At 40.3% G+C, this 22,982-nt stretch overlaps 1 long non-coding RNA gene across 1 annotated transcript; it reads left to right on the top strand.

The window, feature by feature from the left end:
• The first annotated feature begins 94 nt into the window (after nucleotides 1-94).
• LOC113884823 lies at nucleotides 95-22,775 on the top strand. Its single transcript, XR_003509022.1, has 4 exons — nucleotides 95-1,235; nucleotides 7,829-7,900; nucleotides 21,495-21,969; nucleotides 22,067-22,775. It is a non-coding gene; the product is annotated as an uncharacterized LOC113884823 (long non-coding RNA).
• Nucleotides 22,776-22,982: the final 207 nt, after the last annotated feature.

Genomic DNA, 22,982 nt, shown 5'->3' with positions numbered 1-22,982 from the left:
CCCGCTGGGCTGCCCCCGCCCCTCCGGCTGCGGCCGCCTCTGCGCCTGCGCAGGGCTCCCTCTAGAGGAGGCCCGGGGGCCCGCCCCTACCGCCCTACCGCAGGGTTCGCATTCTCCCGCCTTCCCTCCGCCACCCGGGCGATTGGTCTGTCAACTCTCGGCCCGGGCGGGGGGAGGGTGCGGAGGGCGGCCAAACGGCAGGCTGCGCCCCGCCTCCTCTTAAAGGGGCAGCACGGCCCCGCCGCCTCTCCGCTCAGTGTCTGAATGGGACTGTAGCGCGAGGGCGGGCGACTGCCTTCCTTCCGCCCTTCCCTCAGGGAGAGGGAAGCTGGGTCCCGCTCCCTCGGCCTGGTGTTACCGACTTTCCGCCCCGCCCCCGCCCCCATCAGGTGCGGCCTAGCGCTGCCCCTGGAGAGCCTCAGAAAGCCGCAGCGGGCGGCCGCTTCCCGCCGCGACCCTGAGGGCGGCCTGCGGGGACGACGCGGCGGCGGCGGCTCTCGGGCATGCTTGGCGGCGGCGGCGGCGGCGGTGTGCCCGCCGGGCCGGCGCCGCGCTCGGGCCCCGACCTCCTCCCACCGCGGCCTTCAGGCTCCTGGCGCACCGGGGGCCGATCGCGGAGGTAGGCGGTGGCGCCCCCGCGGCCTCCTGCGTCTCTTTCTGCCTTAGGCCGCCCGCCTTTGGGATCTTCCCTCTCGGCTTCGTCCTGCGCCCGGCCTTGCGGGGGGTCTCCCGCCGCCCCAGGACCTGCAGGTTTGGTCCGCCCTCCAACTTTTGAAGACTCGCGTTTATTTTAGGCAGACTCTGCCCTGTACCTGTTTGTCCAACAGACAACGTTTTTTTTTTTTGTTTTGTTTTTGTTTTTAATGTTTTACCCTCGGGGATCAGAACGTTTAAACTTGAAACATCGGAGGTGACGGCTTCCTGGCGGCGATAGGGGCACGGTCAACTTAACATTTCGACCTAAAACAAAACCACTGTGGGCCCAGCTTGAAGGGGTGATGGAGACGCCGGGATAAACCTAATGAGAAGTCAGGCACTTACCTCGTCTTACGTGATCGGCACTCACGGTTTAAATTTCTGTCTGGTGTTAAATGAAATGCCCAGCAGAGGAGTTGATTTGAATTCCGTATGGACTCGGTGTATATATAACAGCGTGTATTTTTTCAAAGAAATGGGTGTAAAGAGAACAAATACATGGGGAACTTTAACAATTGCCTGTGTAAACAAGCACTATTGTGAGTAGTACCTCTGCATTAAAAAGAAAACCTGAATGGGCGATAAATTTGAATTTCTCCTTACATGCAGTTGGTTCGCAGTGGTGGGCCACCTGTCTGGTGACCTATTTAGAGCCCTTTTGAAACAGCTGTTAATAGTACATAACCACTGACATGCAAAGAGCAATCTAGACCTTTATCTGGAGGATATTTTAAGTTTCAAACCGAAAAAAAAGCACTCTTGGAAATTTGAGTCTTGGGAACAAGATAACATGGCTCAGGACTCAGAAACTGTCGTGTGTTTGTGCTGTGAGGCTTCAAGGTTTTGATCACTCGAATATTAAATCAACCTAGGCAGTACAGTGTATTGTGTTGATATTTTTGAGAACTGCCTAGGGATTTTCTTGTTGTCATTCTGGAAGTCTTTCAGATTAAGTGGCCAGGTCTTGTCAAAAAAGTCACCGCTAAGAATTGAATTTTAATCACCTTTTTCTTAAATTCTGCTAATTTGTGTACTAATATATTTAAATCAGCCAGTTTTTAATGAAGGCCCCAAATAATACAAGATGCCCTATAATTTACTGATTCAGATTTGACACAAAATGCGCCTATAGGTTTTATTCAGCCTAAGAAGTGATTTGCAGGCCGGTATGACACATTGTTAGAAACTGGAAGTGAGAGAGAGAAAGCAATGATTCATAATACCTAAAGCACTCCCTCCAGGAACTATGAACAGCATGCGAGGAAGGAAGGATGAATATGGAAATGAAAACATTAGTTTCACCTTTCACAATTCTATTGAACAGGCTGAAAAGAAGCAAAAAATCTAAATAATGACTTTTCAGCTTGTGTTGCTCTAAACCTATAAAGAACACTCTGATACGGTAATATATGTGTGTATGTGAATTGTTGGAGATGTGCTTTCTTGCTATGCTGATTTATAAAAGATAATCAACGTTTATTCCTACCATAGTTGTGAAAGCAGAGCGTGGGGGGAGATGAAAAAAAAATCACTGTACTCCCCAAACTCAGCCCTTGACCTTGGTTATTTATCATGTCCTTTTCTTCTCAATAGTCACTGAACTGGAAATTTGGGGCCTTTTCCTTTACCCTGCTAAATGCAATATTTAAAAGTCCCCAATTCTCCAAAATATAGAAGTTAATTGGTGACGTTTAATTGTATGAGTAAAGAAAAAAGACATCTTATTTGCTTTTCAGTATGAAAGTGAAAAAGTACAAAAGTAACCTTAAAAAAGATAAGTTACTGACACCTTCAAATTAGTAGAACTGTCTGATGTTAACATTAATTTATAAATCTGTTACTGTAAGAGGTTCCTGGTAGGAAATTTTTAAGAGGTCCCTGGAAAAAAGTGAAAGTGAAAGTTGCTCAGTCCTGTCAGACTCTTTGCCACCCCATGAACTATACAGTCCATGAGGAATTCTCTAGGCCAGAATATTGGAATGGGTACCCCTTCCCTTCTCCAGGGGATCTTCCCAACCCAGGGATTGAACCCAGGTCTCCTGCATTGCAGGTGGATTCTTTACCAGCTGAGCCACAGGGGAAGCCCAAGAGGTCCCTGGAGGCCCTTATTTATATTGTAAAGGGTTGGCAGGGTATTCGGGAGGCCCCTTCAAACTATGAAGGCGGGTTCCCAGGTGGTACAGTGGTAAAGAACCCACCTGCCAATGCAGGGGATGCACAGGTTCAAATCCCAGGGCCAAGAAGATCCCCTGGAGAAGGAAATGGCAACCCACTCCAGTATTCTTGCCTGGAAAATCCCGTGGACAGGGAGCCTGGTGGGCTGCAATCCACGGAGTCTCAAAAAGGTGCAACTAAACACACACTGAGCAACTAAAAACACCATTGAGCAACTAAACACACACAACTCTTCTTAAAAAAAAACAACAACTCTCTGCAAACTGATGGAAAACTTTAACTAGCAAGCAGTGCTGAAGGTTTCCTAAAGACACCTCTTGAGAAAACTCAGCTACTGCTTGAGTCAGGCCAATTAAATTTGAAATCCTTTTCTTTTTTTCTACTTTTTAATATTTTTAAAAACTTTGAAAAATTTCAAGCACACACAAAAGTAGAGGTAATAGTACAATAAATCCAAATATACCATTCACCAGCTTGAACATTTATCAATATATGGCCCATAATATTTCACTCCCTTATCCTTTATGCATTATTATGATTTTTCTCCATAAATACTTTAAATATGAACACAATCTACAACATCATTATCACATTCAAAAGTTACCTATCATTTAATATCCAGACAATTGAAATTTCCCTATTGTCTAATTGATGCCTTTTCACACTTGGTTTGTTTGATGAGTGTACTTGGCACAGTTGTTCCACACTGCATTTGGCTACTGAGGCCTTTTCTAAACCACTAAAGCTAAGCTAAGTCACTTCAGTCGTGTCTGACTCTGTGCGACCCCATAGATGGCAGTCCACCAGGCTCTGCTGTCCCTGGGATTCTCCAGGCAAGAACACTGGAGTGGGTTGCCATTTCCTTCTCCAATGCATGAAAGTGAAAAGTGAAAGTGAAGTCGCTCAATCGTGTCCAACTCTTCGAGACCCCATGGACTGCAGCCTACCAGGCTCTGTCCATGGGATTTTCCAGGCAAGAGTACTGGAGTGGGGTGCCATTGCCTTCTCCATTCTAACCACTAAGAGGCAGTTAATTCCCTATTTAATTCAGTGAAGCAGATAGCAGTGTTTTTCTAAAGATGTTTGGATTGTTGGAAAGCATTATGTAAAATATAGTGAAATTCAAAGAAATCACTTTTAAACAAAATCTTCATATTGAAAGTTTACTAATTGATAGCCCCCTGTAGAAATGTAATTACATCTATTGCAAATAAATCTTCTAAAAATCTAGGCATTTGTTTTAGAGTATAATTTGTCCTAGAAGTCCAAATGAAGCATTTTAATTATATTGAAAAAACCTAAAACTTGAAATCAGTTCATTAGTACAATAGGCAACAACAATAAGCGCAAATACTAAGAATCTACATCTCCAGTGAGCTCAATTTTAAAGCATTTTTGATTGCTTTATTATGTAAGTAGCATACCTTAATTGTGGGGCTTCCCAGGTGGCTCAGTGGTAAAGAATCCACCTGCCAATGCAGGAGATACAGGAGATGGAGTTTCAATCCTTGAGTCAGGAAGATGCCCTGGAGGAGGAAATGGCAACCCAGCTCCAGTATGCTTACCTGGAGAATCCCATGGACAGAGGAATCTGGCAGGCTACACAGTCCATGGGATCACAAAGAGTCAGTCACGGCAGAGCACGAGAGCGCACCTTAATTGTAGGAAAACAGAGCAAAAAAGAAGACATATGAAATCACTAAAAACTGGAAATGAGTCTTCTTGGTATCTAAGTAGACCCCCAAGATGATTCCATTTTAGTTTTTTGCTTTAAGGAAACACTTTATCTAGGACTAAAGGACGAAGTTAAGAAAATACCAGATTCTCAGGATGGAATATTGCTAATGTTAGTATTGTTATCCTGTATGTTTATGAGGTAGACAGCACAGACTGGTGTACACAATCAATCCTGCTGTGGGTTATCGTGCTGTGCAGCAATTAGAATGACCACTAGCAGCAAGAGACGATCCTAAAACCTTTTAACGGAGCTACTGTGAATGACTTGGTCTATCGTCATAGAAAATTCAGTATGATAAAATGTCATTCCCATAACTAAGAAGAAAAGCAAGCATGTATTATCCACTTTGGTTATCCCAGAGAGAAAAATAAAACATATGGTATACTTTGCATATTGCTGACCAGAAAAACATTCAGTATTCCCTGGATGGTTACCATAGTTACACAAGCCATTTATAACACCAGGAGGGGGAACTAGGTCACAGTATTGAAGGAGTTTGAATTATGCAATTATGTTTCCTAAAAGCAGGGGAAAGGGTTTAAAATTTAGGGAAGAGAGATTTATATTCATGTTCAGAATTGAAACTCTGGCCTAATTTTGCTGGGGAAACTTAGTAAATCTGTCCAAAATTAAATGGTTGATATTGCAGGTGTAAATCATTTAACCTGTACAAATAATGAAATAGCTTGATCCATAAGTGTGGTAAAAGAGATGCCAGCACATTTTGTCCTCATCCATACCCCTTTATCTCAGTGAGTGGTACCGTACCTTAAAATGTTTTTGCAGATATGCAATAAACCCAACAATAGCCTAGAATCATAGAGTAGCCAAAATCTGTAAACTGAAGTTTTGACCTCTTACTTTTGCAAGTTTGAGATTAAAGCTTGGGGCAGTGCTTGACATATGCTATGCTTAATCTGGTGTAGAGATTCTCCTATTAATTTCATCAAATGGACAAAGAAGTGTGGTGAAGAGGTAATGTATTGAAAGCCATGGTAGCATAGGCTTAACCCTCTTTAAATTATGTTTTTTTTCTTTTTTACTAAGTACTTCAAAAAAGATGATTTTATTCAAGAACTGTGCCTGTTGTCTCAGAGCCCTGCACAGTGCTGAGTAAATATAGGTTGAATGAAGGAAAAACAAAAAAATTGCTCTCAAGGTTACACAATTTCAGATGGTCATTTTTAATCTGATCACTATAGACTTATATAAGTAAAAGTCATTCAGTCATGTCTGACTCTTTGCAACCCCATTTTCCAGGTAAGAATACTGGAGTGGGATGCCATTTCCTTCTCCACAGACTTGTATAGTTAACACTAATCTTAGATCAGTGATGTCCCCTAAAGGAAGACAGGACAGGCAACAGGTGCCCTCACCCAGTAGCTGGGTGAACCACTACTGATGTTAATTCATCGTAACCATTGTGTTGTTGCAGAAAGGGGCACCCCTTCCAGGTCCTGAGAGTGGGCTCTGTCTAACACTGGGAGATGAATTGTCCAAGGAGACACATGCTGACAAAGCAAGAGGATTTATTGGGAAGGGGGGCCCAAGTGGAGAGCAAAGGGGGAAGGGAACCCAGGAGAACAGCTCTGCTACGTGCATGGCCCACAGTCTTGGATCTTATGGTGATAGGATTAGCTTCCCGGTTGTCTCTGGCCAATCATTCTGACTCTGGGTCCTCCCTGGGTGTGTGAGCATTGCTCAGCCAAGATGGATTCCAGCAAGGAGGATTCTGGGAGGTTGGTAGGACAGGGACTGGCTTCTCTTCTCTGCTTTAGAACTTTTCTGAATTCTTCGGGTTGGTGGTAGCTTGTTAGTTCTGCCTTCCTTTGTAGGACCTCCTGTTTAAGATAACTCATGCAAATGGCTACTATCTGGCCTGGCCAGGGCAGGCAGTTTCAGTCAATGGTTCCCCTAACAATGTCTGTAGGGAAAGATGGTGAAGAGGTTGAGAATCTCTGTTAAAGATCAACTCTAGACTAACTTCTTTTTACAGGTGATAATATGGGGATCACGGGCTTCCCTTGTGGCTCAGCTGGTAAAGAATCCACCTGCAATGCGGGAGACCTGGGTTTGATCCCTGGGTTGGGAAGATCCCCTGGAGAAGGGAAAGGCTGCCCACTCCAGTATTCTGGCCTGGAGAATTCCATGGGCTAGTCCATGGGGTTGCAAAGAGTTGGACACAACTGAGCGACTTTCACTTTACTTCACTTCAATATGGGGACCCAGATAAGTTAAGTAACTTGCCCAAGGTCATACTGCGATACATGAAATAAGTATACACCTAAAAATTTAAGAGTAAAACAAATATTAGTTAATCTTGGCTCATAATCACTGGAAAGGAGAACAGTACCCATAGAGGGGGGGGAAATTAAGAACTTGGGATATTATAAAATTACTTTTTCTGAGAAATCTTGCAGCGAATTTGACAAAATCACCTCTAAAGGAAAATTAGAATTTCCTGAATGGTAATTATCCAAATAATCACAAAATCAAAATTATGAGAAATCCTCCTATATTCCTTTAGACTGTTACTTATTTTCAAGGGCAAATGCCTCATGCCTTCAGCTCTGGTTAAAATAAAAATGGTCTTTTAAAAATAAAACTTATGCTACTGGCCGAGCTTCCCAGGTGGCTCAGATGGTAAAGTATCTGCCTGCAATGCAGGAGACCCGGGTTCAATCCCTGGCTCAGGAAAATCCCTTGGAGAAGGAAATGGCAACCCATTCCAGTACTCTTGCCTGGAAAATTCCATGGACGGAGGAGCCTGGTAGGCTCCAGTCCATGGGGTCACAAAGAGTTGGATGCAACTGAGCGACTTCACTTTCACGCTACTGGCCAGGAGCTTTCTGCTAAATCTTTTGTTCCTTGTAATGATTCTAATTGATTACTTAATGAGGCTTTATTGGAGCTATTGTTTCATTAATTGCTCTTGGCTTGGTTAATTTAATCCAGCATTTCAGTGAATATTGATTTAGCCTCTGAGGGTAACAGATTTTAAAAAATTGCTTATCTAATTTATTTCCATGAATTGGGGTTCTCTTGATTCTTTAATCTATGGAAACCAGTGTATCTGGATTTACTCAGTATATATGTTTCTGGAAAATTATAACCTTATTTTGCTACAAGTGTTTTTAAATGGGCTAGTTCTATAAAATAGCCACATTTTGGAAATATTTATTTAACAAATAATTTATCTCATTTTCTTTTGTCTTCTAGACTGCCCTCATTTTTTCCATTCTGCTGGAGAAAACACAAGATTGTGTTCTTCATTACCTACCTGCAGCTGAGGTGTGGCATCTTTTGCATGTTCTAACTCTGGTGTACATTCCAGATCCTTTAGCATAATACCCTTTGGTCATGGAAATGACATCATCAGGGAGACAACCTTGAAGAAATGCCTGAAGTGACAGTAGAAATATTTTTTCCTGTTATCTGCTGAAAGTAAATACTAGAATTAGATTAAAAGAACAAAGATATAAAAGATATGGGGGGAAATTTATGTGGAAAGTATTAGAGGCTGAAAAACTTTCTGTTATAGGGAAAATAGAAGAATCAGAGAAAGGAATGATTATTTGAGCCATTCATGGTAGTGGTTATAACATGAGAATTAAGATTTAGGGATCATGACATTTAAATTATATCTGTAGGAGCTATTCATAACACTTATGTATAACAAAAAATACAGTTGTAATTCAGGGTTGGACTAATAGCCTATCTAATGTAATCTTTGAAAAGTGGCATGTTGATTCAAAAATAATTTCAAAAGAGCCTACTGACTTCCTTACATGATGTTAGCTTTATTATTATTTTAAATTTATTTTACTGAAGTATAGCTGATTTACAGTGCTATATTAATTTCTGTTCTACAGAAAAGTGATTCAGTTATACATATACACTCTTTTTCATATTCTTTTCCATTATGGTTTATTAAAGGATACTGAATATAGTTCCTTGATGTTAGCTTTAGAATTATTACTATTTACTATTCACATTAAGTATCTCTGGAAGAATAGTCCAGTGTTAATCTATAATAATAGTTGCCTTGGCTTTAGAGCCTGGGGATCTGGAGTCAGAGGGAGCATTGTTTTCACATATATTATTTCACACATTTGATTTTTTAAATATATTTATTGCTTTAACAAAATATAAACTTTATTTTTAATATGAGAGAAGCAAAAAGATTTCCGTGCATCCTACAACAACAAAATGTATATGTATACTACTCACTGGGAAAGGAGCACATAGTGTTTAGCTTCAGTTCACTTTTAATGAGGATTTTTCTGCTACTATTGCTGGTAATGTCTGTACTTTGCATACATTAAGAAATACCACAATTAGTAAGTTTGAAGATTTGAAGACATCACCCTTTAGAAACTGATCTAGACAGTTTTCACTCAGAAGTACATTTTTTTTGTGTGTAAAGTTTTTTTTAGCAGTTTAGGAGAAGTTCTGTTAGCTTTTTCCTCATTCAGTATAGCCCTCAACTTGTTAAGAGCTTTCTTAATTTTTGTGCAATCTTACTTGAATACCTTAGGTTATCATTGTTATGAGTTAAATGTTTGAAAGTTCATATTCAGGCTGATGTTCTGTGTTCATGCCACATATAAGTTGTGCCTACAACCACAGAAGGGACCTATGAACCGTGTCTACCGCAGAAGGAGTCCGTCCCTGCTGTCCCTTACTGAGCTGTGGTCTTTACATGATTGAAATTTAAGCTGAAGTACCTAATGAAGAGGACTCTGAATATAGCAGCTGAAAAAGGAAAAAGATTGGGAGAAGAGTCCAGATGTCATAAAGCAAAGAGAGGATGAGGTACAGGAAGCAGTTATTCTTATTTCTGTTCCATGGTTCAAAGGGTTCCAAGAAATAGATTCCATCCCACTGGGCGTATTTTTCAGTTTGGGATAGGAATCAATTAATTTTTTAATAAAATTGATATTATATGTGTTACATATATAACACACAGGAAAACAACTGAATATAGTGACTTGAGTGGTTATGATACCTCACGTAAGGGATCTTTTTCAGAAACTATTCTTCGGTGTGTGATGTGTTGCTTTCTAGAAAGAATGGGGCTGACAGCACTTCTGTAATGAATAATGACCTGGGAAGAGAGAGACGGAGAAGCCAGGAAGGAGTAATTAACAAGGAAGTGAGGTTATAGGAAATGAAGGAGCTAGATATAGAAAATTTCCAGGAGGTAATATCAGTTGGGGTTAGTAGGCTTCCCTGGTGGCTCAAATGGTAAAGAATCTGCCTGCAATGTAGGAGACCCCAAGTTTGATCCCTAGGTTGGGAAGATCCCCTGGAGAAGGGCATGGCTACCCACTCCAGTATTCTTGCCTGGGAAATCCCATGGACAGAGGAGCCTGTAGGGCTACAGACCATGGGGTTGCAAAGCATCAGACACGACTGAGCACGTGTGTTTCTTCCAAACAGCATTAACTGTTGCTTCCTAAATGTAGCCTACTTGTTTGTAAAGAACAGCCCACTGTAGAAATTGGAGTCTGGGAACGTGTTGGAAAGGGTAGATAGAGAGACTAGAGGAAATGATTTAGATGTGCAATAGTCTTAAAAACATTTTCCCACATGCCAGGACTTAGCTAGCTTCGTATTACTTCTGTCAGTAAGCTGGGAGTTGGTAATAAGGGATAGCAAGGACGTACAGACCCTTGGGAGAAAAAGTTTCTGCAGCGGGTCTGGTTGCTTATTTCTTGCATGTCTCCAAGGAAACCATGACTGACCTGGCAGGCCCTGGGAATTTGGCCTGTGGAATGTTTTTTATGTTAGTGACGATTTTGTGGTGAACCCGGAGAAATGGAACACGCCATACTGGCTTGTCAGGTTCCTTTGCGCAACACGGCCACCTGGTCTCACGGCTGGGGACCTGAGTCTCAGCTGCTGTAGCTGATTGTACTGCATAATGTGTGTATTTTAACAGCTCCCCATAAAAATCTTGGACCCTGAGACTCAAATGGGCTTCCACAGGTAGAGGTACTTAAATATGCCTGTAGTTTGCCGCTAGAGAGAGAGAGAGGATTCTTTGCAGCTTCAGACCAAGGACATTGGAAGCCTGTAGTAACTTCTCTGGACTTCCCAGCACATCTTTTCCGGTTACTTTGCTCTCTATCCTTTGCCATAAGAAGTCTTAGCCGTGTTCGTAATCTGCCATTGACTCTTGTAAGTGGTTCTGGGCTCACCAAAGACAACAGCCACATCCGGAGTTCTGAAGAAATTTAAAACCCAATTTATCCATTCAAGTCTTGATAGGATTCACTGAAAAAAGAATAATTGACATACGCAAGTATGTGATGTATATGGATTTAAACAGAATCAAATCTTTGATCCATGTCCAGGAGACATTTATAGTCTTGTAGGGATACAGAAGAACGAATATAGAGTGTTAGGAAAATGCTTATAAGAATAAGTATAAATAAAATCAAATTAGGAATAAATGTAGAAGCAAGGCAGCATAAGAGAAAATTGGTAGAAGTCAATCATGGTTTATGGAAGATGGTGCATATTCAAGAAGAAATATGGGACTATGTTGTCAAATAATGGCTTTTTCCCCTTCATATCTATTATAGCAGTATGTAAAAAAATATGAAATAAAACACATTTTTTTTCTTGGATTTTATCTGATGAGTGCTGAGTCCAACTGAACTTGGAATTATTTGTGTGGAATCAAAATTTGTACTAAATCAAAATGTACATATCTTATGGGATGATACTTTTTGAGCCCTACAGTTATTAATTACAGCTATGAGTTAATATGCTTTACTATTATTGTTCCAAAGACTCCACCCAATTCCTTTTATAATCAATAAATTGTATCTGGTCATTTCTTCAGCTATTTAGTTAAACTGCTTTCAGCCAAAGATTAAGAATGAACTTCAAAAGTTCTGCTTCTGGTATTAACCAGAGAGCTCCCATCAAATCACTCTTCTGCAAATAACAGCTATAAATTCTGGATAAGATATTTTAAAAATACCAAGAGGCACTGGAGAGCAAGCAAAAGAAGGCAAATTCTGGAGGGAAGTCAATACTTAAAAGAATGAAATGGCACTCAGAAGTTTCCTATTTTTATGTCTTTTAGCCTGCAGCACCCAGTTCTGTAGGATGATGTAAACTTGGAAACTTGCAGATGTACTGGCTTGAAGAGCCAGAGAGTGGGTTCCAGCACAACCACAGTGTGACACAGGGCCTAGAGTTAATATCATGTGCTGCTTTGACATTGGGCAGAAACAGGAAGGCTACAAATGGCCTAACACCAAGTTCCCTTCCCCACTCTGCTCCCATGGTCCTAAAAGGTCCTGTAGCCAAACAACCCTTCTTGTTTTGAGGACCGGGTACATCCCTGCAAGCCCTAAATGGTGTCTGGTATCCTCCCCCAGGCTCTGAGTACGTGTGACTGACTGTAAACTGCCATCAGTCTCATGACTAGTGCTTGGTGTCATGTGTCAGGCCTTTGCCATAACCCTAGGTTGGGAATCCTTGCCTCACCAAAGAGATGAAAAAGAGGCAATTAAAACAACAAAAAATGGAAAGTGGAGGAGAAATCCCAGAAAGAGGAACGCCACAGAGAGGGAGCCTTAAAGTCTGTGTAGAAACTGCCCAAGTCTCTAGCTAACTCCTAAACTACCCAAATGCAAGGTGGACTCCAAGCAGCCCAGATAAACCCAAGAACACTGCACCGACTTGAGTTCAGTCAAGTCCACTGTATACGAAGACAAAAAGACATTGCTGCTCTTTAGAGAACATAACAGAAGTGAGAGCTCTAAAGTACATCATTCTCTACGTCCAGGATAGTATCTAAAACTACTAGACATGCAGAGAAGTAGGCAAATGTACCCTCTAAACCTAGTTCAGTGGTGAATTAGCCCCACAGTGAATCAGTTGTTGGAATTCAGCACAAGGATTTCAAAGTAGCTGTCACAACTATGCTCAGGACTCAAAGCACACTTGTAATGAATGAAAATACGGAAAATCTCAGAACAGTAAAGAAATTTTAAAAGAACTGAACGGTAACTATGGTACTGAAAAGTATAATGTCTGAAATAAAATTTACACTGCATAACCTTAAGAACAGAAGGAGGTATTTGCGAATTTGACAACAGATCAATAGAAATTATTCACTCTGAAGGTCTGAGAGGAAAATTGCTATAAAATGAAATAATGAGCAGTACCTCAGGGACCTATTATATAAGATAATACCAAAAGATCTAACATGTAGGGTTCTAGAAGGAAAAGAATGAGGCATGCAATTTTTAGTGTTCTATTTTATGTGGCTACAACATTAAAAACACTGGATAGTTAGGACTTCCCCAGTGGTCCAGTGGTTAAGAGTTTGCCATGCAATGCAGGGGATGCAGGATTGATCCCTGGTCTGGGTACTAAGATCCTACATGAGTTGTGGCAACTAAGACCCAACACAGCTAAATAAATAAGTAAATATCTTTTAGGAAACACCGAAAAGTTAAGGATGTGTATTGTAAACCCTAGGACAACCACTCACCACACACACACACACACACACACAAACACACACAAATCCTAAAAGTTTTGCTAAAATTAATCAATTAAAATGGAACTCTAAAAATTGTTCAAGAAGTAATGAGTTTATTCTAAAGAGAAAATAGGAGCTTCCCATAGCCTACTTTCATTCTGTCTTTACGTTATCCAGAATGTTTTAATATATATATATTCTACCTCCTACTGTGCTTGGGAGTAACTAACCCAGAAATAGAGTTTTCTGTATTATAGCACATTTCCTTTTGAGTCATGTGTAAATTCTGTTCTTATAAACCCATTTAAAAATATATTAAAGGAGTTGCTACTTTACATCAAAAGGGTAATTTTAATGAATCCTTAGGTTTTTGTTTATAACATTTCATATTTCACAAAATATTTTCATGCTTATTCTTCACACTGACACTGAAGCAGACAGCATTTCACAGATGAAGGAACTGGCTTGTATAGATTAAGTATCTAGGCTACATTCTAGCCCCAAGTGAAATAGCTCCTGAATGGTAGAGTCAGGTATTCTGGTTTCTAATAAAAATTTTTCCATTATCCTGATATAAATTAAAAGAATATTTTAATAATACAAATTCTCATGTTGTTTGTTATATAAATTTAGATTTTTAGAGAAGAGTCTTTTTCTTAAAGTGACACTTATTTGCTTAACTGTTGCAATGTATTTAGCATTTTTACAAGTTATGAGAAATGTTTAGTATTCTCCATTATTGGGTAATAGTAATTGCTGCCAGCCTTGCCACCACAAACAACACAACAGTGAGTACTTGTGAAGTTACCCTGTGAACCATTTAAAATTTTCTCTAGTGTATATCTAGGAATGAAATTACTAGGTAATAGCATGTGGACTTTATCACTTTCATGTAATACTTCCGAATTGATCTTGGAAAGGGCTTCACCAGTTAACACTCAGTTAACACCAGTTAACAACATTTGGGGTGTTTCTTCTGTACATCCTCATCATCACTTGGTTCTATCCAACTTCCTAATCTTGGTCAGTTTACTGGGTAAAAACAAACACATAACTGTTTCACTTTGGATTTAATTACTGGTGAGGTTGAGAATCTCTTTATGAAAATTCTTTGACCATTTTCCTGTAGGGTTTCCTGTTTTTTCTTACTGGTTTGCATGATTTCTCTGTAGCTATTTTTCCCCTTATTGATTTTAAATACTATAAATATCTCTTACCAGTCTGTTAGCTATGTGTAAACATTGCCAGTATGTTTTCTTTGAACAAAACTACTTAAACAAAACTACTTTTGGTGTATTCATGTATCCATTTGTGAATTGAGAGGCTTGTTTTAAGAAATCTTAAAGAAACTTTCCTCTCTTTTATATTTTCTAATCTTTTACACCTTTAATCCAACTGGGATTTATTTTTGTATATGGTGTATGGTAGAGACAAAGTTTTATTTTTTTCTTCTTGAAGCAAACCATTTTACCATGATCCATTAAATAATCCTTCTTTTCCCCTATGACTTGACTCAACCCTCATGCACACTCCTATTCTGTTTCCTTGTTTGTTTTGTCTGTCCCTTACCTGAAGTACAGTTTTTAAGTTTTGTTGGCTCAATACCACGTCTTAATATTTGATAGGTGAATCCCTCCTTTTTCTCAAATTAGGGAGTTTGTGGAGGTTTATTTATTTGTAGATATTTTGACCTTCATTTGTCAAACTCCCGTAAAAAATCTTGCTAGAATTTTATTGGAATTGCAGTACATTCATCGATAATTGTGGGAGGGCTAAACAGTTTTACAACGATAAGTCGTCCCAACCAAGAACATGATATAAGTGTCAATTTAAGCAGGATTTCTTATCTTTCATTTATGATTTTTTAAATTTATTCAAACATCTTTAAAAAATACATGCAGATGATAAATCCAAACAGTAAAAAGGGATATACTGTGTATGTACAGTCTCATGCCTGTCTCCCCACCCCTTTTCCCAGAGAAAGCCAATTTCTTACCAGTCTTCCCAGAGATTTTCTATGCATATATATGTTAGAATATAACATTTTAGCTGAGAGAAGAATTCTTTATGTGTTTTATTCTAAACAGACCACCATGCAAAAATTTCAGAGTGAATATATGAGTCTTGACCCCTTATCCACATTAAAGATTAAAAACAGGAAAGAAGCTATGTGAAGATTACTTTAAACTTAGCTGTGCTGTGGAGTCATTCAGAAAGTCAAGAGAGAGTGATTTCAGTGAGAACTGTCAAGAAGGTCTAATATGTTTGCTTATAAACCAAGGAGACACAGTTCATTAACTGATTCACCTGCTGCTGCCGCTGCTAAGTCGCTTCAGTCGTGTCCAACTCTGTGCAACCCCATAGACGGCAGCCCATCAGGCTCCCCCGTCCCCAGGATTCTCCAGGCAAGAACACTGGAGTGGGTTGCCATTTCCTTCTCCAATGCATGAAAGTGAAAAATGAAAGGGAAGTCCCTCCGTTGTGTCCTACTCCTAGCAACCCCATGGACTGCAGCCCACCAGGCCCCTCCGTCCATGGGATTTTCCAGGCAAGAATACTGGAGTGGGTTGCCATTGCCTTCTCTGAACTGACTCACCTAGAAAATCTTAAAAACGAAGAGATGAGTAGCTCCTGTGAAGGTAGGATTGAAAGAAGCTTTGCTGACACTTTGGGATCAGCTTGGTATCCTTGGCATTTGGCCTGAAGTTACTCACATATTTCCTGCAAATCAGATGAGGGGCACAGAGCCTATAACTGTCGAAAATTCTGACCTCAAAGAACCATGGAACTCCAAAAAGAAAAAAGTCCCTGTGGAATGGACCATGGAAAATGTTATTTGCAGTGAAATGTCAGCAAGAGGAAAATACATTGTCTGAGCCGTGGTACAGTCATCTGTTCCTAGTTGCCTTCTCAGAAGGACAAAAGCGCCTGTGATATAAAAACATAGTCTTAAACTCTTGCTGTAACCGGGAAATGGGAAGCTGTCTGATTTAGTAATCAGATTTAAATCTCTTGTTATCAAACATACGCACATGGTCCTATTCCAGATCAAATGTTCTCCAGTAGTTGTGTTGAGGTCTTTTTATGGTAATGTGGAATATTGGGAACTATAGTCCCCAAAGTCTCACCAGGGTTCTCTCTTCCATGCTTTACAGTACAAAGTTCTGAGGCTTCCATTGAGACTCTCAATTTACTGTTGAAAGTGTGCAGACTCTCTCTTGAGGGCTTTCTCCCTATGAAGTGGGAAGAGATGCCCCTACTCTGGAGGAAACACTGGTCTGAGGCTCTTTAAGTTCCATCTTGCCACCTACAATTCTGAAACATGAAGGGACTGGATCTCCTTTTAATCAATATCAAAGATCGCCTGCACTACAGATATTTTTCTGTGTATAGTTTTTGAATAATTTTTTTTGTTGTGGTGCTGATGTTTGTTTGTTTGTTTTTAGAGAGGGAAGGTTATAGACATGACATTGGGGGCTTCCTTGGTGATCCAATGGTTAAGACTTCATCTTCCACTGCAGGGGGTCAGGGTTTGATGCCTAATTGAGCTGAGATACCACATGCCTTGAGGCCAAAAAAAACAAAACATGAAACAGAAGCAATATTGTAACAAATTTAGTAAAAACTTTAAAAATGGTTCACATTAAAGCAAAATCTAAAATAACACTAATTAAGGGTAGAAATTTTCAAAATAGGCAACACTAAAAAGAAATACATTGAATTTCCACATTCACAATCTACCACCCAAAGTACTTTTAACATTATTTTTATATGTCCTTCCAGTCTTTTTTCACCTGTTCCTTTGTTTTTTTTTTTTTACATAATTGAGCTGATAATATTTATTTATACTCATTTGTATATAATGACTAAATTTTTTTTTTGGGGGGGGGTTCCATTGGGTCTTGGTTGTGGCACTCGGAAACTTTAGTTGTGGCATTTGGGATATAGTTCCCTGACCAGGGATAGAACCCAGGCCCCTGCATGGGGAGTGCAAAGTCTTAGCCACTGGCCCACCTGGGAAGTCCTAGTAATATTCTACCATATAAAAATATTATAATTTTTGGCCATTCAGGTTGTTTTGGGGTTTTCTATCTCATAAGACTGATATGACCATCTGTATGCTTTTATGTATTTTGGATTATGTCCTTAATAGAGGCCCCTTAAAGCAGAATTATCGGGTAAAAGCTCTTGCTACATATTGATATTCAGCCAGACAGTCTCTTTTCTTTCCTTTCTTCCTTCTTCCTGTGAATCATTCAGCAATACCCACAGCAGCTGCTTCCCTTCTGTGCTTTATGTTGTACTCTTTGAGGTCTTGGGTTTTTCTCAAATACCTCTTTCAGTTGCAAAGTTCTTTGCACAAAACTGCCAGCTAACCCAATGGGCCCCCTCTATGTTTCCATATTAGCCCGAAGTTGAGAAAGAGAGAAAAGCTTAAGGTTCGCTTTTCATCTATCCTGCTTCCTAAACTCTTAGCTCTTCCCATCCATCTTTAACAACACAGATACAAATTAAAATATTTTACATATTTCATCTTACGTAACCCTCACAACAACTACACTGAGTCAGTCTTATCTGTTTTATAGATGCAGAAATTGAGGCACAGAATTTAAATACTTTGCCCAAGGTCATATATTAAACAGTATATTCAAGACTTCAAGCCAGGCTTATCTAACTTCAAAGTTCTTTCTACTATACCACTGTTCCTTCCTCATTAAAAGAAAACTCATTGAGCAAATTCCTTGTGGATTAAGTTCTCAAATTATTATGTAGAGGATGAAAACACTCATCTTAGATTTTTGTGCCTGGGGCCTGTGAATAAGACTGACAAAAGACACACTCACAGGAGAAAAGGCATACAAATTTTGTTTGATGTTGTTCAGTCAATAAGTCGTTTCTGACTCTTCATGATCCCATGAACTGCATCATGCCAGGCTTCCCTGTCCTTTACTATCTCCTGGAGTTTGCTCAATCTCGTCCATTTAGTTGGTGATGCCATCCAACCATCTCATCCTCTGTCGCCCCCTTCTCCTTTTGCCCTCAATCTTTCCCAGCATCAGGGTCTTTTCCAATGCGTGGACTCTTCACATCAAGTGGCCAAAGTATTGAAACTTCAGCTTCAGCATCAGTCTTTCCAATGAATATTCAGGGTTGATTTCCTTTAGGATTAACTGGTTTGCTCTCCTTGCAGTCCCAGGAACCCTCAAGCCTTCTCCAAAACTACAGTTTGAAAGCATCAGTTCTTTGGCCCTCAGCCTTCTTTATTGTCTGTTTGATGTTAAGATTTTAATATTTTCACATGCATGGAGACCTTCATATAAAGTGAATATCCAAAGAATCAATTAAACGCAGGGGGCTTATATACCATCTTAACAATGGGTGCTAAATCCTAGAGAAGTGACAAGGCAAAGTGAAAGGGGTTTGGACTTCTGTGGGTGGTAAGTTGTGGGAAAGTAAATACAGGAGGACAGTAATGGAAGATGGGTTACTGAGAAAGGTTTTATTTATGTGGACTCATCTCGGCACCATCTCCATCACCCGTGACAAAAGTTGTTTTTCCCTTCCTGGTCCAGGAGAGGGTGACAGCCTCACAAAAGTAAACTTGTGCTCAGCTTTTAGCCAGAAAGGGGAGAGCAGAGAGTTTTTCTTGCATCTGCTGCTTCTCAGTTGCCCTCAACTCAAAACAATGCTTATGCCAAAGTGGCATATTTGGGGGTGGCATATTCTGATCCTCTTCAATTTTCCACTTCCCCTTGGTGTAATTAGATAAATAAAATCCAGATTTCTCTTTGTTTTCCTCTATTACATTTTCCTCATGTTCAGGCAACTTGTTCTTTCAGTTCTTCCTTTAATCTTGGCTTCATAACTGTGAAACTGAAATTTTATCTAGGTAGCACAAAATAATTTTTTAAGAAGATTGCTGTTAATTAATAAAGCATTGCCTGCTGTTCTAGGTGCTGTTTTTAAATTAAGAAAATGGAATGAAATTGCATTTGTATTCTGTTTTGACAATCAATGGGCTTTCCTGGTGGCTCAGATAGTAAAGAATATGCCTGCAGTGCAGGAGACCCAGGTTTGATCCTTGGGTCGGAAAGATCCCCTGGAGAAGGGAATGGCAACCCACTTCAGTATCCTTGCCTGGAGAACCCCATGGACAGAAGAGCCTAGAGGGCTACAGTCCATGGAGTTGCAATGAGTCAGACACAACTGAGGGGTTAACACTTCTTTGACAATAAAAGTAGTCTGATGCTAAAGGACTTATGAATATTTCCAAAACATGTGATATATTCTTACCTTTTTTCTTGTCCCCATCAGAATTCAGTGCTCATGCTTATTACTTTCTTGGCTTTGCAAGTGGGATTTTAGCTATAAAATTAAGCACATACTAATTGTTCATTAGTTAGCTAGTTGTGATTTTAAAACTCAATTAAGCCTAATTTATATTTCTAATTAAGAAATTCCTAGTGTTCATCGATGGATGAATGGATGAACAAAGTGTGCAATATGTACATATAAATGAAAGGAAAAGGAAGTCTTGGAAAGGTAGGCAAGTCTGATACGTGCTACAGTAGGGACAGTACTTGAAAGTATCATGCTAAATGAAATAAGCAAGTTACAAAAGGACACATAGGTTTTCACATAGAGAAATTCCACAAATAGTACCTAGAGTAGTCAAATTCATAAACACAGAAAGTAGAATACCATAGTTGCCAGGGGTAGAAGGCATGGGGCTGACAAAGTTCTGGAGATGGATGGTATTGATGTCAGCTCAACAATATGAATGTACTTAATGCCACCGAACCGTACACTTAAAAATGGTTTATTCTGTGTTATGTGTATTTTACTACAATTTTAAAAATTACCAAGCACCTACTTAAGTGCCAGGTGCTGATAAACAAGACAGTAAGGTGCCTGGTCTCATGAAGCCTCCATACTAGTCAAGGAAAAAATGACTAAGCAAAAAATAAGATAAAGAAGGACCTGTGATTCCTTAGGATAAGGGATACTCTATTAAGAGTTAGTGATATTTATGCCCTGGTCGCTCAGATGGTAAGGAGTCTGCTTGCAATGCAGGAGACCCAGGTTTGATCCCTGAGTCAGGAAGATCCCCTGGAGAAGGAAATGGCAACCCACTCCAGTGAAAAAATAAAAAGAGTTAGGGATATTTGAGATAAGACCCAAAGGATGAGAATGAGCCTTTATAATAGGCATTGCAGGGAAAGGATGCAGCAAGTGTTAAAGTCCTGAAGAGAAGAGAATGAGGCCAGGGTGATCGAAGAAGCAGACAGAAGCCTTTCATGTACCGTCTGGAATCTTTTGAGTTTGTTCAAACAAGGATAGTCAAGGCTATGGTTTTTCCAGTGGTCATGTATGGATGTGAGATTTGGACTGTGAAGAAAGCTGAGCACCGAAGAATTGATGCTTTTGAACTGTGGTGTTGGAGAAGAGTCTTGAGAGTCCCTTGGACTGCAAGGAGATCCAACCAGTCCATTCTGAAGGAGATCAGCCCTGGGATTTCTTTGGAAGGAATGATGCTAAAGCTGAAACTCCAGTACTTTGGCCACCTCATGTGAAGAGTTGACTCATTGGAAAAGACTCTGATGCTGGGAGGGATTGGGGGCAGGAGGAGAAGGGGATGACAGAGGATGAGATGGCTGGATGGCATCACCAACTCGATGGACATGAGTCTGAGTGAACTCTGGGAGTTGGTGATAGACAGGGAGGCCTGGCATGCTGCAATTCATGGGGTCAAAAAGAGTCGGACACGACTGAGTGACTGAACTGAACTGAATAGTAACCATTCTTTTGCTTCACTTGGAAGTGATCAGAGCATTTCCTAAACTATCATCCATCTAAAGAGAGAGCTGATCACAGGAAGAAGGGCTGGAAATGAGAAATAGAAAAACATGAAAGCTGGCATATTTGGAAGGGATCACGTCGTTGCAGCTTGAACTACTGGCAGAATTGGAAGTAGGCAGCTTTGCTCCTGAAACCTGTTAGCACCATTCCAAATATTCTCCAGTCAATGTAAACTCCTTAGGTGTTTGGCAGATAAGATGCCCAGTACATGTTTGATGAATGACATGTTTATCTGTTTCCTGCGTTTTTTATCCCCTGAGAAATCAATGCCCTAATGCTGCCTCCTGGAGGCAGAGGGTTGTGTGCAATACGAAGACTTCTCAAGGAAGGAGGGAGATTTAGAGAGCTAGGCTGCTATCAGACTCTCCTAAGATGAACTTTGTCCAAAAGAGAGAACTGGCTCTCTCCTCTCCCTTTTCATTAGTGTGACATCCACTGGTTATTACATCACAAGTCTTTTTTTTTTTGCTGATATTTCGCCAATTTTATTGATTGAATGATTTATTCTTTTTATAGGTCATGTCGGATTTTAGAGCATGTACTGTGTTTGTGATGGCCATCTCTTAACTATCAGAATGGAACAAAACATTGGAGGTTATTTTAATGAGAACAGTCTTCTCCAGGAAGTCTGTGATGACCAAAAAGCTAGGAAATGGTAACCCACTCCAGTATTCTTGCCTGGAGAATCCCATGGACGGAGGATACTGGCGGGCTACAGTCCATGGGGTCGCAAAGAGTTGGACGTGACTGAGCAACTAACACTTACTTCCTTACCTTCCCCACAATGTCTTGCTTGGTGATAAGGCACAACTCTTCATCGTAACCCAATGATGTTGGCAAAGTGAGATTGTTAACGCTGTTCAGCAGCCACTCCCCAGTGGATTTAATCCGCAGACATCTGGTGGCAAAGGTGTCCACAGCATGGACAGCAAAGAGCCGCTTCAGCTGGGAGCAGTAGCAGCTTGACATCCAGGAGGAAGGAAAACAAGAGGTAAGTGCTTTGTGGGAAAGATTCCAGCACCAGCCTGTTCTTATCACTTGTCTGGGGAAGTGTCTAAGGTAAAGCCCTTGCCCTCTTTTCTTTCCAGGGCATAATCATTTGAGATGTTGTTGGAGGAAAAGACTCTGAGAATGGGAAGAGGGTGTTCTCCACCACCTGGGTAGCTGGGTGGCTGTAATGACCATCCTCTCTCAGTGTGGGCCCTGGGAAGAACTCACTGGGTATCACAATAGCTAATTTTTCTTTAAGTCGACCTACAGGTCATCTGTACCAGCACACCTTCCCCTTTCAGTGGTTAAAACATCCCTCTGTAGAATGACCCTTGAGGCCCTGAGAACTTTATTGTACTATCCCCAACCCCCACCTCCCCTCACACCTCTCTCCCCTCTAGCCTCATGGTCTCAGTTCAGATGTCAATCAACATGCCCAGCTCAAGACCACCTCTTTAGTTGGTCTGAGAGCTATTGCCAGCTTTGGAAACTCAGAAGTAACTCCCCTTTGTTCTGGTCCCGCAGCTCTAAACTCTAAAGTGAGGGCTTGGGAATCTTCTAACTTGATGAGAATATTTGAGGACCTGTCTGATCAGTGTACTTTGTACCATAAACTCAAGTAAATAAAAAACAAGTCAATCAACAAAATACAAATATTTTCTACCACTAAATTGCTAAGGCAATTCAAAAGAATATGCTTCTGGAACAAAAGGCCATTCCAAACGAGGTGCCCTAAAAATGTTTTGAAAGTAGTAGTATAATGGAATAAAGATGCTCTTTTCAAATAAAATTTTTCTTTGAAATACACAAAATCAGGATTTGTAAATTTGTTTTTTTTTTCTTTAAACAGAACTGATTTGAGATGTTTACATATTATCTGCAGCAGGATGTGTGTTGCCATGTTCTTCATGAACCTTTTACACCCTGAGATACTTGCACTGACATGCTAGGTGTTTAAAGTTAACATGATTTTTCAAATGCCTACAATTATTTAACTATTATATACTTATATAA

Source organism: Bos indicus x Bos taurus, chromosome 27 (assembly GCF_003369695.1).
Source record: "Bos indicus x Bos taurus breed Angus x Brahman F1 hybrid chromosome 27, Bos_hybrid_MaternalHap_v2.0, whole genome shotgun sequence".
NCBI lineage: Eukaryota > Metazoa > Chordata > Mammalia > Artiodactyla > Bovidae > Bos > Bos indicus x Bos taurus.
This window is presented reverse-complemented; position numbering and strand designations above follow the sequence as displayed.